The sequence below is a fragment of the Cynocephalus volans genome, chromosome X, assembly GCF_027409185.1.
Source record: "Cynocephalus volans isolate mCynVol1 chromosome X, mCynVol1.pri, whole genome shotgun sequence".
In the NCBI taxonomy this organism is placed as follows: Eukaryota; Metazoa; Chordata; class Mammalia; order Dermoptera; family Cynocephalidae; genus Cynocephalus; species Cynocephalus volans.
The window spans coordinates 166,136,846-166,150,649 of record NC_084478.1 but is presented as its reverse complement, the minus strand read 5'-3'; the positions used below and the strand labels follow the sequence as shown (position 1 = coordinate 166,150,649).

Below are 13,804 nucleotides of genomic sequence, written 5' to 3'. Positions count from 1 at the left end.
TACAGTGTGCCTGTTTACAGCACTGGGCTTGTCTCCATCCTGGAGTGGCACACAGGGGACTGCCTCTGGCATTTTCCTGGGACTGCCTGATTCATGACACGCTCCGGGACTCCAGCCCACCTCGGCCCATTTCTGCTCCCACGTCCCTCCCTGGCCTGCCAGGGCGGTTCCGATGGATCCAGTGAGCACTCTCCTCATGCCTCCCCTAGGGCAGCCTATGCTCACCACAGCCTACATCCCTCAGGGACACCAATGCTCTCTCCTGCCTGGCTCCTTTCCAAATCATAATGTGAATCTTGGGGTATACTGGGAACGGGGAAGGGTCCTTCTGTACAATGCATCCGCCATCTCCTACAGCCTTAAGTCTCCTCAGACTTTCTGTGTAGGGACACCATGGCCCCAGCTGGTTCTGTCCGTGGCTGACAGGACACCCCTCCCCCACCTCTCTTGATCAACCTCAGAAATCAAAACCTCATTGTTACCCAGTTAAGGTGATCGGTTAATCTAAGGGTGGACATTACCTGGGGGATCATAATCTCAGTCATTTTTCACTCATTCACATTTCAATGGCTATTGTATACCAAACAGTAGGAGATGCACCAAAAGATGATGTATTCTCATGCCAGTTCTCCCTGAAATGCAATACCATGGAAGGGGATCCCTAACTGGGAAATTTCAATGAAAGATAACTGCATGTGAGCATCAGCCCCAGGACCTGAGCAGGACTTAGTGGGGAAACAGAAAGACCCAAGACCCAAGTGGGTGGACTGAGGCTGTATATCCAAAGGAATGGAAATCAACAGGGAGAAGGGTCACCTACACTCCCACGTTAATCACGACTCTCTTCACAATAGCCAAGAGCTAGAACGAACCTATATGTCCTTCCACAGATGATTGGATAAAGAAATTGTGGTATATATACACAACAGGTTACTGCTCAGCCATAAAAAAGAATGAAATTCTGTCATTTGCAGCCACATAGATGAACTTGGAGGAAATATGGTAAGTGAAATAAGGCAGGAACAGTGAGAGAGAAAGACCACAGGTTCTCTCGCATATGCAGAAGCTAAGAAAGTTGACCTCACAGAAGCAGAGAGTAGACTAGTGGTTACTAGAGAGTGGCGGGGGCAAGAGGAAGGGGACACAAAGCACAGTGTATCTTTGAATCACTAGTCCAGACGATATTGAATGTTTCTTTTTCTTTTCCCCCTTTTTTAAAAAAGATGACCATTTAGGGGATCTCAACCCTTGACTTGGTGTTGTCAGCACCACGCTCTCCCGAGTGAGCCACGGGCCAGCCTGATATTGAATGTTTCTGACACAAGGAAGTGACAAATGCTTGAGCTGAGGGATGTACTAAGCACCCTGATATGATCATTGCACACAGTATAAATGTATCCAATTATCGTATCGTACTCCATAAATCTATATAATGATCATGGGTTGATTAAGGAAAACAAATTTTAAAAAAGAGACATAGAGTAGAACAGTGATTCCCAGAGGCAGAGAAAGAAAGTGGGTAGGGGAGCGCCACGGAAATGTTGGTGACTGGTGCAAAGTTACAAAGTTACAGGTAGATAGGAAGAATAAGTTCTGGTGCCCTAGGGTGACAATAGCTAATAATATTGTATAGGATATTTCAAGATAGCCAGAAACGAGGATCTTGAATGTTATAACCACAAAGAAATGATAAATGTAGAGGTGACAGATGTGCTAATTATTCTGATTAGATCTTTACACAATTTATGTATATAATGAAATAAGAAATTGTACCCTATAAACATGTACATTGAAAAAAACCCTAAAGTTTAAAAAACATATTTTTTTAAGAAAATTTTAGGTTTACGGAATTATTGCAAAGACAGTACAGAGAAATCTAATTTATTCCACACCCAGTTTCCCCAATTACTGTCCTCTTATGTTAGTATTTTACTTTTGTCACAATTAATAAAAGAGAAGACAGAAACAAGGGCACTAGAGGAACTTGAAGGCTCTGGTACCTATAGCCAGAAGAAATAAAGCCCCATTTCTATCCTGATTAACATAAATCCTCCCCGTAGATATCTAATTACCTCTGCTTCTCTCACTCTGCAGAACACGTGTGGTTCTCAACAAAAAACTTACCAGTGACACGAAAAGGAAAGAAAATATATTGTCTAAAGGGACAAGGAAAGCATCGGAACTAGATTCAAATATAGCACAGATTCTGGAATTATCAGCCAGGGGATTTAAAATAACTATGTTCAAAAATGTTAAAAACGGGGGCTGGCCAGTTAGCTCAGTCGGTTAGAGCACGGTGTTATAAAGCCAGGGTCAAAGGTTCGTATACCCAGTGGACAGAGGCCAAAAAATAAACTTAGTAAAATAAAAATAAAATAAATTAATTGTTAAAAGACTTTACTGGACAATATAGACAACATGGAAAGACAGATGGGTAATGCAAGGATAGAGATATTATGTTCAGAAAGGTCCAGAGTATGGGAAACTGGACAGAACACAAGGCATGCTTTTATTTTCAATAAATAAACTCAAAAAAAAAAAAAAAAGAAGTGTTGTGGGGGAAATCTATAGATTTTAAGAGACTTAAGGGACAGAAACAATTACAATGTGTAGATCCTGTTTGCAAATAGGTTCAAAGAAACTCCACTGAAAAGAAATACATGAGCAGCAATTACCTGTGAGAAATAACTGGACTCTTGGTTACATTAATGACTTACTTAAATGTCTAGAAATGAAAACCACGCTGACTTTATGTTTTATAAAAGAGTAGATATCTTTAGAAATACGGGCTAATGTACGTAGAGACGAAATCCTATGGTGTCTTGGATTTGCTTCACCTTATTCCAGCTTCTCAGATGCAGAGGACGTAGGGGGATAGTTGACACCAGACTGGCCCTGCACTAAGATTGTTGATGCCGAATTTCTGGTATATATTGGGTTCTCTATACTATTTGCTGTAATGTGACATGTGCTTGAGACTTTTTGTAATAATAGATTTTTTCTCACAAAAAAGATATTAAATTTGAAATCCTAAGGAAAATAGATCATGTTTTAGGGAAAAAAAAAAAAAAAAGAAAGAAAGAAAGAAAAAAAAGTAGCTCAGGAATAAATTGGTTTATAAAGGAAGAAAATCCTTTAAGCAAACAATGCAAAATAAAACCATTCTAAGCTCAAGCCATATTCAAAAGTTCCTGGACAAGGCAGTTTTGCAGGTCAGTTCTACAAATTTATCAGGGAAAACTCTTCACCACCTTAAGTAAACATTTCTAAAGAATCCAAAAAGTTGGGCAATTAATTCAACTCATTTTCCCAGGGTAGATGTCCTCCATTCAAGCATCAGAAGAGGACACCACCTGGAAAATTCAGGACACTTGAGCCAAGCTCACACGGAGAGACAAATATCTTAAATAAATAATGGCATATTCAATACAGCAGTGAATTAACAGGCTATGCATAAGGAACAAAAATGTGATTTAATGTAAGAAAATATTTTTAATTGTAATTTCCCACATTAACAATGGAGCAGAGGGAAAGAAAAACAGCATTTGTTCACATCAATGTGTATAGAAAAAGCTTGTGAAAGAAATTCAACATAAGTTCATGGTGAAAACTTTTAGCAACATTACATTAGAAGGGGACTTTCAACAACTCCGGTTGCTAAGGAACGGCGCTGTCCGTGCTGTGGTCTCGTTCTAGGCTCGCAAGACTTGGAGAGGCTCTTCCCACGTTTTTCCCACCAGGCCGAGGACGCGGCCTAGGCGAGGAGGCTCCGCCATGGGCTTCCTGTAGGTGCTGGTCCTGGAGAACTTCAAGTCGTGGCGGGGCCGCCAGGTCATTGGCCCCTTCACGAGGTTCACCTGCATCATCAGCCCCAACTGCTCTGGTAACTGGTCACCTCTGGGCGGGACCTGAACTCCTCCACCCGGCCCAGTCGGCAGCACTTTGCCTGAGGGGACTGAGGGGATGTGAGGGCAGCCATGCACACTGGACTTTGGGAGGCCCTGACCCGGCCGGGACGGCTCCAGCCTCAGTCCCGGGCCACAACCTCCACCCCCCCTCGGGCCGGGTCCTCCCCCTCCACGCCCCCTCAGGCTGGTTTAGGTAAAACTGGATTTGGTCTTGGCTGTTCACATTCTTTTTGCTATATGAAGGCCAAAATTCAATACACTCCTCCTCCATGACTAATTTAGTGGGTGATATTTCATTTATATTAATTTGAACGCGTTAGACTTTTTTAATCTCACAGAATTACTGGCACATTCAGATAGATTTCATTAAGGCAATTGATCATTTCCTGTTATATTTTAATTTAGTTTATCATTCTTTTTATAAAAATTTCCTATTGTCACCACCTGCCAAACTCGATATGTTCCTAATTTGGGGGAGGAGTAAAGGAAAAATTTTGGTTTTAATCTTAACCTTTATGTTTTCCATTCAGTTAGATTCAGCAAATAGTTGTTGACCTAAGTCTAGTGCTAGGAGCAGAAGAAGATATGCAGAATAAGACAGCTTCTGTTCCTAACCTACAGGGAGTGTAAGAAAGTCACACTAGATACTCTGGTTTCTCTTCAGATTGTGTAAATCTTTTGCCTTTTACTAAAGATTTCCATGGAGAGAAACAACTCTGAGTCTTAAACTAATTTTTTGAAGCCTTGTTTTGGCAAGGCTAGTTATGTTGTTAAAACAGAGACTTTGCTTATTAGCTTTTCATTAGAGTTTTACTTGACTTTCTTAATGTCTTCTTATACTAAATAACTTAAAGTTAATTGACTGATAGTTTAACCTATATTCAAATTACTTAAGATGAAAACTGTCTGGTCAGTTTGTGAATTTATTTCATGAGCTTAAACTTGGGGGCAAGTTTTCTGGAAGCAATAGTTCCTTCCATTCTATTTGCCAGGTGTCAGATCACCGGCCTCTCTTACAGTCATCATTTCCACCTTTGTTAGGTCACCTCCTGAAACCATGTGGTGAAGTTGATTTTAATATATTGAATCCAACAGATACAAAATAATATTTTAATATGTAATCAGTATAAAAGGTTATTAAGGAAATGTTTTACTTAACAGAAAGAGAAAATAACACACTAATTGAGATAGAATGCTAGATAATAGTGGTTATGAAACTTTAAACAAGGAAAGTAAAACATTTGATTGGGGGAGGTACAGATAGGAAGAGGTGTAGATCAGGAAAGGTTTTCCAGAGAAGATGGCGTGTGAGGTGTACTCAAAAGAGTAGAGTGTTTTTCCAGGGTTTTGTGAAAGTCTATTTGTACTACAGCTAATATTCCAAACTGGCCAGCATGTAGTGTATATCTAGGGAAGCAATAGAATATAAGGTTGGAATTCCCACATTTACTATACTTGGGTCAGAATTGCTTCTTTTATTGCCTTCCTTGCATAGGCCCAACACATTGCCATTTCAGAGTGTTAGCATTTGCTGGTCCTGGGGCTTAGAAGGCTTTTCTCCAAGGGTTTCATATGACTACCGACTTGATGAATTTTCCTTCATCGTTGATAAATGCTCCCTATTACAGCCAGTATATTACCAGTCATGCCAGTTCTACCTCCTTAATAGCCCTGTCCTCTTCCCTGTATTCCCACTGCTATCACTTCACTTTAGGCTCTCATCATCTCTTTTTTTGGATTAATGCAGTAACCTGTTTGCTGAGTTCCCAACCTTCAGGCTTATCCTACCTTAAATCCATGTGGCATAGTGAAACCAGAGTAATCTTTATTTGTTCCATTTTATTTTCTTGATAGATGAGGAAAAGTCATTTGACAAGATTCCTGATCCATTTCCATCAACAAGATTTTCTCTGAATGCTGTGATTTTCAGCTAATTATATTTTCCCAATTCCGTATGTTGAATGTTTTACTTTTCTAACCAGGAAAGTGTTTCTTAAAAAAAAAAAAATTAATAATGCATAATGGCTGCAGAATTCTTAAAGAAAATAATCTTTTATTATTACATACGCAATATATATCTTTGTAAAGAATTAGAAAACAAACAAGAATAAAGAAGTAAAACGTGGAGGGGAAGGGGGAGAAGGAAGATTGGATACGTGCATAAAGAATAAGTATGGTTTGTAACAATAAATATGCTAATAAAAATAAACAAAATTTTAAAAAGTAAAACGATCATATTCCCACAATTCAGAGATTACTACTTGAATACTTAGGGCCATAGCCATAAAGACTCTTTTAATGCAAACTTTTATGAAATGAAAATGAGATTATCCAGTACATATTTTTTTCTGACTTATTCTTTTCAGGCAATTATCTTTGCCTTTTTTAGTAAACGACCATTTCATCTGCTGCACAGCTCAAATTATGATTTCCGAGCTGACCCCAAAATGTTCTTTGACCAAACCATTTTCCAAACTAGAACTACATATTGCATCTGGTTGTTGCAGCCCTTAACTCTCTCTTTATTCGGCACAGTCTTTTTATTTATAACACTGACTTGTTGAAAAGATTAGAAAAGATTTCCTACAAAATATTTAGATTTGTCTGATTGCTTCCTTATGGCTAGACTCCATCATAGGAGATATTGTGTACTTCACATTGCATGAAGTTTCAGTTGATTATGTAGCACTTCCATGAGTGACTCCATTTCATTTTGGTCTCCTCTGCTGGGGCCTAGTGCTGGAGGCTAGTCCAAAATATGGCCTCCCATAAATTTTAACAGTGCAATTCTACAGATTTGTATTTTCAACCTACTACTTAGCAAAGTGCCTAATAAATAGGTATTCAGAAAATGCTTGTAGAATGAACGAATGAATTTGAGGGGGTAAGAGATTGTAGGTTGAAGAGTCCAGATAAGGAAGTTCGTAAATGTAAGGAAGATTTGAACTAGTGGAAGGGTGGTAAAGAAGCAAAGGAATGGGAGAGTCATGTAGAGTAAAAGCAAAAGGGACTTAAGGAATGATAGTGTAATTTTTATATCTTTGAATACTTGATCCATATTTATCAAGTGAGGACAGCCTAAAGATAACTCTTTCAGCCTAATTTTCCTGATGTTGGTTCTAAATTATATACAGTAGAAGTCCCCAATTTGATCATTATAAAACCTGCCTTGATTCGTTCATTCATTTTTTCAACATGGTTGTTTAGCTAACACTAGCTGCAGGTAGGCACTTAATAAACGTTTTTTGTCCATCCTATCCGACCTTGCCTCTCTGTTACTCTCTATTTCATCACCCAGTTTATCTCCTTATACTTATTACAACATGAAATTGTCTTTTGTGTACTGTTTGACTCTTGACAGAATATAAGCTTTATTAGTCAGGGATAATATTAATCGAATGAGTGAATTTGGGTGGGGAAGTATTTATTTTAGGCAGATTTTAAATAAGGATTGATCAAAAATAGTTTCTGTTTACCTATGTTAGTGTTAGACTTAATAATTCAATTCCACGAATGTTCATTTTGTCCTACATGGACTGTCTTACAATAACTAGACCAAAAGCCACATTTTATAGCTATCGGTTAACTTTGGTTAACTGAGACGTAGCTAAATGAATTTGCAGCATGATAACCACTTCTGTTTTTTTGTTTTTTTGTTTTGTTTTGTTTTGTTTTGTTTTAAAGATCCTAAATCTCTAATACTAAGCCATATTTCTAGTGACTGACAGTATACCTTTCTCTTTGTTCATGTTACTTTCCTCTTTCTGGCATTGAAAATTTTAATTGTTTGTGGATATGGGGGAGGAATGTGAGAATGGTAAAAATAAATAAATATAGATGGTAGTAGCTGCATTGATATTGCATCTTGGAAATTACTGGCCCATGGTTGGATAACAAATTTAAAATTGGGGTGGGGAATCCCCAGGGCTATCCCCAGGTTCAGTGATTTTCAGGGAACACTAACAGGATTCAGCACATAGTTGTACTCAGGACTATTACAGTGATAAGATACAAAGCAAACACAGCAAACGGAAAAGGCACGTGGGGCAAAGTCTGAGGAAACCAGGTGCAAGATTGTGAGTCTTCATCCACTGAAGTCACACAGTGCTTAATTCATCCAGTACCAAGTTCACAGGTGTGAAACGGTGCCTACTCAGGAACCCCACTGAAGACTCAGTTTTTACAGGGAGATGGTCACACAGGTCCTCTCTGCCTGGCACATACCAAAATTCTTGACTCTTAGGAAGAATTCAGGTGTCAACATAAATCATACTGTTCGCACATTTTAGGCAAAATGAGGTATTCTGATCAGGGAATGGTGGAAACCCTCCCCAAATCCCAAACCCAATCCCGAGATACCAGCCAATCTTGCAAGCAGGACTTTCACAGGATAGCAGTCTCAGGCCTGCAATATAATTTTTTGTAGCACCATCTCATACCAGTCATAAATAGTCTAGCAGCCTTGGTTTGTCAGTTGGGAAGACCCTGAATTTAGTTAGCCCTTTTTTTTTTTTTTTTTTAGTATGTGAGGGCTTAGTGCTACACTGACGATGCCTTAGGTGATAGTTTTCTTATTTATAAAATAAGAATAACTGAAATTCATAGACGTTAAATGATTATCTGGGGCGTAATGCCTAATAATGGGAGAGAGCTGGGATTTATATCCTTAAATTTCGATCTCTTAATGCTCTACCTTAGCTGCATAGGTGAAACAAGTAATCTAAGTAAAATTTGTCAGTCACATGCATTTTAAACATTGACAAGACAGAAGTATTTAGGCATGTATATTGGCTATATTTCACTCCCAGTCTTGTCCTGATTTCTTCAGCTCTGGTCAAAGCTTTTTATCATTAAGAATGAATGATTTTTTCTCTTTCCTTCCCCAGGAAAATCTAATGTAATGGATGCATTTAGTTTTCTATTGGGAGAGAAAGCAGCTAATTTAAGAGTGAGAAATATTCAAGAACTTATTCATGGAGCACATATTGGAGAACCTATTTCTTCTTCTGCAAGTGTAAAAATTGTGTATGTGGAGGAAAGCGGGGAAGAGAAAACATTTACAAGGATTATCGGAGGTAGTTTCTGTAGATTTTTGCTTATGTCATTTGATTAAGATGAAGTCAGATTGCCTGTTCTTTTCTTTCTTTGAAGGGTGATCATTGTTGTTCCACTGGCAAAGTGAATGAGAGGCTTTATTTCCCCTTGTTCAGTAGAAAATCTCAGAGGCAAGTAACAGAATCTATTTGATGCTCCACTAAGACTCTTCCTTAAGCAGACATAACAAGGGTGCTTCAAAATCTTTCTACAAAACTTTTCAAGTACCCTTGTATTTGTACAAATCGCCCTACTGTCAAATAGCATTTTTATATCTGGATATTTGGATCAGATACAAGGAGACTACCTCAAAGAGAGAGAAGTTATAAAAGTTCTTCCTGAGGTTATGTTTATCTGCTTTTCTTATGATGAACTAATTACATGCGTACTTTTGGCTTGTGTAGACAGTTTTACTTACCTTGAAAAGCAACTCGAGTGAAATGTTTGAATTTGTATGTTGTGATTTCTTCATGAATTCCCTGTTGTCTGAATAAACAACACTAAGAGTTGTTTATTTATTTTTTTATCTTATGCTTTGATTTCACAGAGCCTCTATAAATATGTGTTTTTTGTTTGTTTGTTTGTCTGTTTTGTTGTTACTGCTCAATGTCCACAGGAACATTTCTAATGTATCAATGCTATCTTATTAACATCGCCCAAATGCTATCACAGATGATTTTAGAAGTACTTATAATTTTATACTTGTGCCTTCACAAGTAATTTGAATATTTCACCATTTTAATACCTACATATATTCATTGGCCAGTTTTCTCACTTTCTTTAGATTTTTAACTCAATAGTTTCCATATCAGTAGAGATTCCTTTGCCCACCCTATTTAAAATTGCAAAGCCTATCCCCCCAACACAGAAACTTCCATTGCACATTCCCAGCTCATTTTTACTCCTCAGCATTTACCACTTTCTCACATTCTATTTATTTTTATGGCATATTGTATTTTTGTTTGTCTTCCTGACGAGGATATAAGCTTCTTGAGATCAGAAATTTTATTCTGTTTTGTTCAAAGCTGTAGAATAGTCCTTGGCATATACGAGGGTCCTGCAAAATGTTCATGGAAAGATTTGTATTATCTTTCAATTCTATTTTTCCATGACCTTTCTAAGGTACCCTCCTAATAGACAATCAGTATTTGTTGGCTGATTAAATGCACTTATTAATATGTATATGATTCTATTATTGCATCACTGGCCATTTCAATAACAAAAATTATTTTATTGAACTTCTTTGGTTGTGAAGAGATGTCTGATATTTATGTTTCCTGTAATAGTCTTTATCCTTTTATATTAGGCGGATGCTCAGAATTTCATTGTGATGATAATCCTGTGAGTCGTTCTGCTTACACAGCAGAGTTGGAGAAGATAGGCATAACAGTCAAAGCGCGACACTGCCTACTTTTTCAGGTGAGTAGCTGTAGTAGTTTATTGGATTCATAGTTGTGAAAATACATCACTATATTTTATGTGTTGGTGTGATTTACTGTTTTTAAAAGGAAAGTGTAGAGTCGATTTCAATGAAAAAACCCAAAGAAAGGACCCAGTTTTTCGAGGAATTCTGCAGCTCAGGAAAACTAATAGGAGAACATAAGGAAAAGAAGAGAAAGTTACAAAAAGCTGAAGAGGATGCACAGTTTAATTTTAATAAGAAAAAAAGTGTAGCTGAAGAGTACAAACAAGCACAATTAGAGAAAGAAGAGGTAAGGCGTCATGAAGATGTAACCAAGTAAGTGTTAGATACCAAAACTTGTTGTTTGTTAGAGTTGCTAGGTATTGGCTTGGGATTACAAAGATTTCTTTAGTAATATAAGAAAAACAAAGCCCAAAGTTCAGTAAAGATAAACTTTTAGATATGTCGTTCACTATTTGGGTTCTTAATCCCAAATAGGTAGGACAACCTGAACTATGAAAATGTCTGATTTTCTCAACTAGAAACACGCTTGATAGGTTTATATCCTATGTAGCAGAGGCTCTGAAACTTCTGGATCTTGAACCACTTACACACTTAAAAACCACTGAAGACCACAAAGAGTTTTTGTGCATGTGGATTTTATCTACCAATCCTTCTTGTATTTGAAATCTAAACTGGAAATTTTAAAAATAGATTTAATGGTCCATGTCAAAAGCAGCAATAATAAACTTATTACATGTTAACATAAATAAGATTGTTATGAAAAATAACTACATTTTCTAAACTAATTAATTAGAAGAGCAACACAGTTTTACATTTTTATGGTCTCCTTAACGTCTGGCTTAATAGAAGACAGCTAACTTCTCATAAATACTTAGCATTAAATATTTTTTGTGCTAAGGCCTGGCAGTTTTAGCCACCATTGGTTTTTACATCATCAGTGCATATGTCAACACACTGAAAAAGGTAAATGATGTCTTAGTATTATTATGAAAATAGTTTTGTCCTATGGGTTCTCTAAAAGGGTCTTGGGGACCCCTAGGAAATCATGGCTGCACTTTTCAAATGCTGTGGTATTTCTTGGTGCCCTTCAAAATGCCTAGTACGAAGGGTCCTCATGAAGTTCATGGAAAGATTAGTATTATCTTTTAGCTCCATTTTCCCAAGAACTTTGTGAAGGACTGTATAGTGCCTTGTCTATGGTTTGTAATCGTTTGCATTTTAGAGTGATCTTATTCAAACGCAAATCAGATCTTGTCTTTCCCTTGCATGAAAGCTTCCAGGGCAGTGCTTCCTGATGCACTGAGAATCTAGTCTCCTTTCCTGCCTACTGATCTGGTCTCTATTCACCTCTCAATCGTTAACTTCCTCTGTTTTGACACCCTATTGACCTTTCTTATTTGGTGAATACATCAAGCTCCCTTTTATCCTGGTGCTTTTGCTATTTCCTCTGCCTAGAGAGCTGTATGCCTGATTTTGCATGACTGGTTCTCTCATTCACGTCTCTATAAAAATGCCGTTTTCTTTTCTCAAGCAGGCATTTGATGTCCACCACCCCCAGCCCCTGCCCCAATCTCAATTAGCATCCCCTCCCTTGTACTGTCACATCAGCCTGTATTGTTTCTTTTGGAACAAGTATTGCTGTACAAAATGATCTTGTTTATTATTTGTTTGTGTGTTTATTCTCTGATTCCTCTTCCTCTACCCCGCCCCATTCAAATAACTGGAATATAAGCTTTACAAGAGCACGTACAGTCTGTCTAGTTCTTCACTATATTCCCAGCAGCACATAGAACAGGGCCTAGCACATAGTAGATACTCAATAAATAATTAAGTAAATAAACGAGACGTGGATATGTTTCTTATTCGTGGTCGTTTCTCTGTTTCTTCATATTTTTTTAATGTGTATGTGTTCGTTTGTTAGTAAAAAGGGGTGGTAGCAGTGACAGTCAGACTGCAATAGTCACAGTGTAGTGAAATAACTTATAAGATTACAGAACTTGAAACATGTTAAGGACAATTAGAATAGTCCAACTTCCTAATTTCTTAAAACATCCTGGAGGATGACCATTTAGTGGTTATTTGAAATTCTTCATTGATTAGGAGCTCTCCTCTTAAGGCACTTTATTCCTTTATTTCTTTATTAATAGCATGAATGTTAAGGAAATTCTTCCTCTTCACCTATAATTAAGAACTATAATAGTCCTATTAGTTCTATCAGTAGGAAAATCACTTCCTGTAGCAGGAATTTTACCTGGAATCCTTGAATTTAAAGTTGCTAGGGACCGTACAAGTTACATGATGCTCTTCCTTCAGTTTACAAAAGAAGAGGCTGATGCTAGAAATGTTAATGGACTTGCCAAACTCCTCAAGACAGAAATGGGATGAGGAGCCGGGTTAGGGGTGACATTCCATTGTTCTTATCACCACACCACTGAGAGCATGAATACAAAATTAATGGTTTCCTGGTTTAATTTAGAAGTGTATTCAGCAAACTTCCCCAAATAATGCTATTTTGGGCAATAATACTGTTTCTTAGTGACACAAAAGAAAATTCATTAGAGATCTTTTATTGGTACAGTAGTTGGGTTTATAAAAGGTCAGCTTAAATATACTTCCTTTTTACTATTGTTGAATTGTACTGTTTTGTAGGCAGAACGTTACCAGGGTCTCCTTGAAGAAGTGAAAGTCAACAAGATACAACTACACCTTTTCCAACTATATCACAATGAGAAGAAAATTCGTTTTCTGAATTCTGAGTTAGAGTGTGTGAATAGGGATTTGAGTGTCACAAAAGAGTCTCTTTCTCATCATGCAAACAGAGTTAAAGCCAAGAAAAAGGAACGTGGAATGCTAACCAGACAACTACAACAGACAGAAAAAGAAGTAAAGTGAGTTTTTATAAATAGGTTGTAATAGCTGTGTTTTATGTAGATCGATAGAAAATAAAAATAAATGACACTTTGAAAGTTGACTTTTTAAAATAAGCTTTTTAATTTGGAATACTTTTAAATATAAAGAAAAATTGTAAAGATAGTACAGAATTCCCCACCCTGTCTCTCCTGTTATTAACATCTTAGTGTGATATATTTGTCAGAATTATTAAACCAGTATTGGTCCAGTATTTTTAACTTAAGTTCATACTTTATTCATATTTTCTTAGTTTTTACCTAATGTTCTTTTTCTGATCCAGAATACCATATTACATTTAGTTGTCGGTCTCCTTAGGATTCTCTCAGCTATGACAGTTTCTCAGGCTTTTCTTGTTTTTGATGCCGTTGACAGTTTTAAGGATTGGTCAGGTTTTTGCAGAATGTTCCTCAGTTGGGATTTGTCTGAAAACTTTTCTTATAATTAGACTGGGGTTGTGGGATTCGGG

At 37.3% G+C, this 13,804-nt stretch overlaps 1 non-coding gene and 1 pseudogene across 1 annotated transcript; both read left to right on the top strand.

The window, feature by feature from the left end:
* Positions 1 to 3,774: 3,774 nt before the first annotated feature.
* LOC134368511 (structural maintenance of chromosomes protein 1B-like) lies at positions 3,775 to 13,320 on the top strand (annotated as a pseudogene).
* On the top strand, positions 4,553 to 4,668 carry LOC134368738 (U5 spliceosomal RNA). The gene has a single exon (XR_010022449.1). It is a non-coding gene; the product is annotated as a U5 spliceosomal RNA (small nuclear RNA).
* Positions 13,321 to 13,804: the final 484 nt, after the last annotated feature.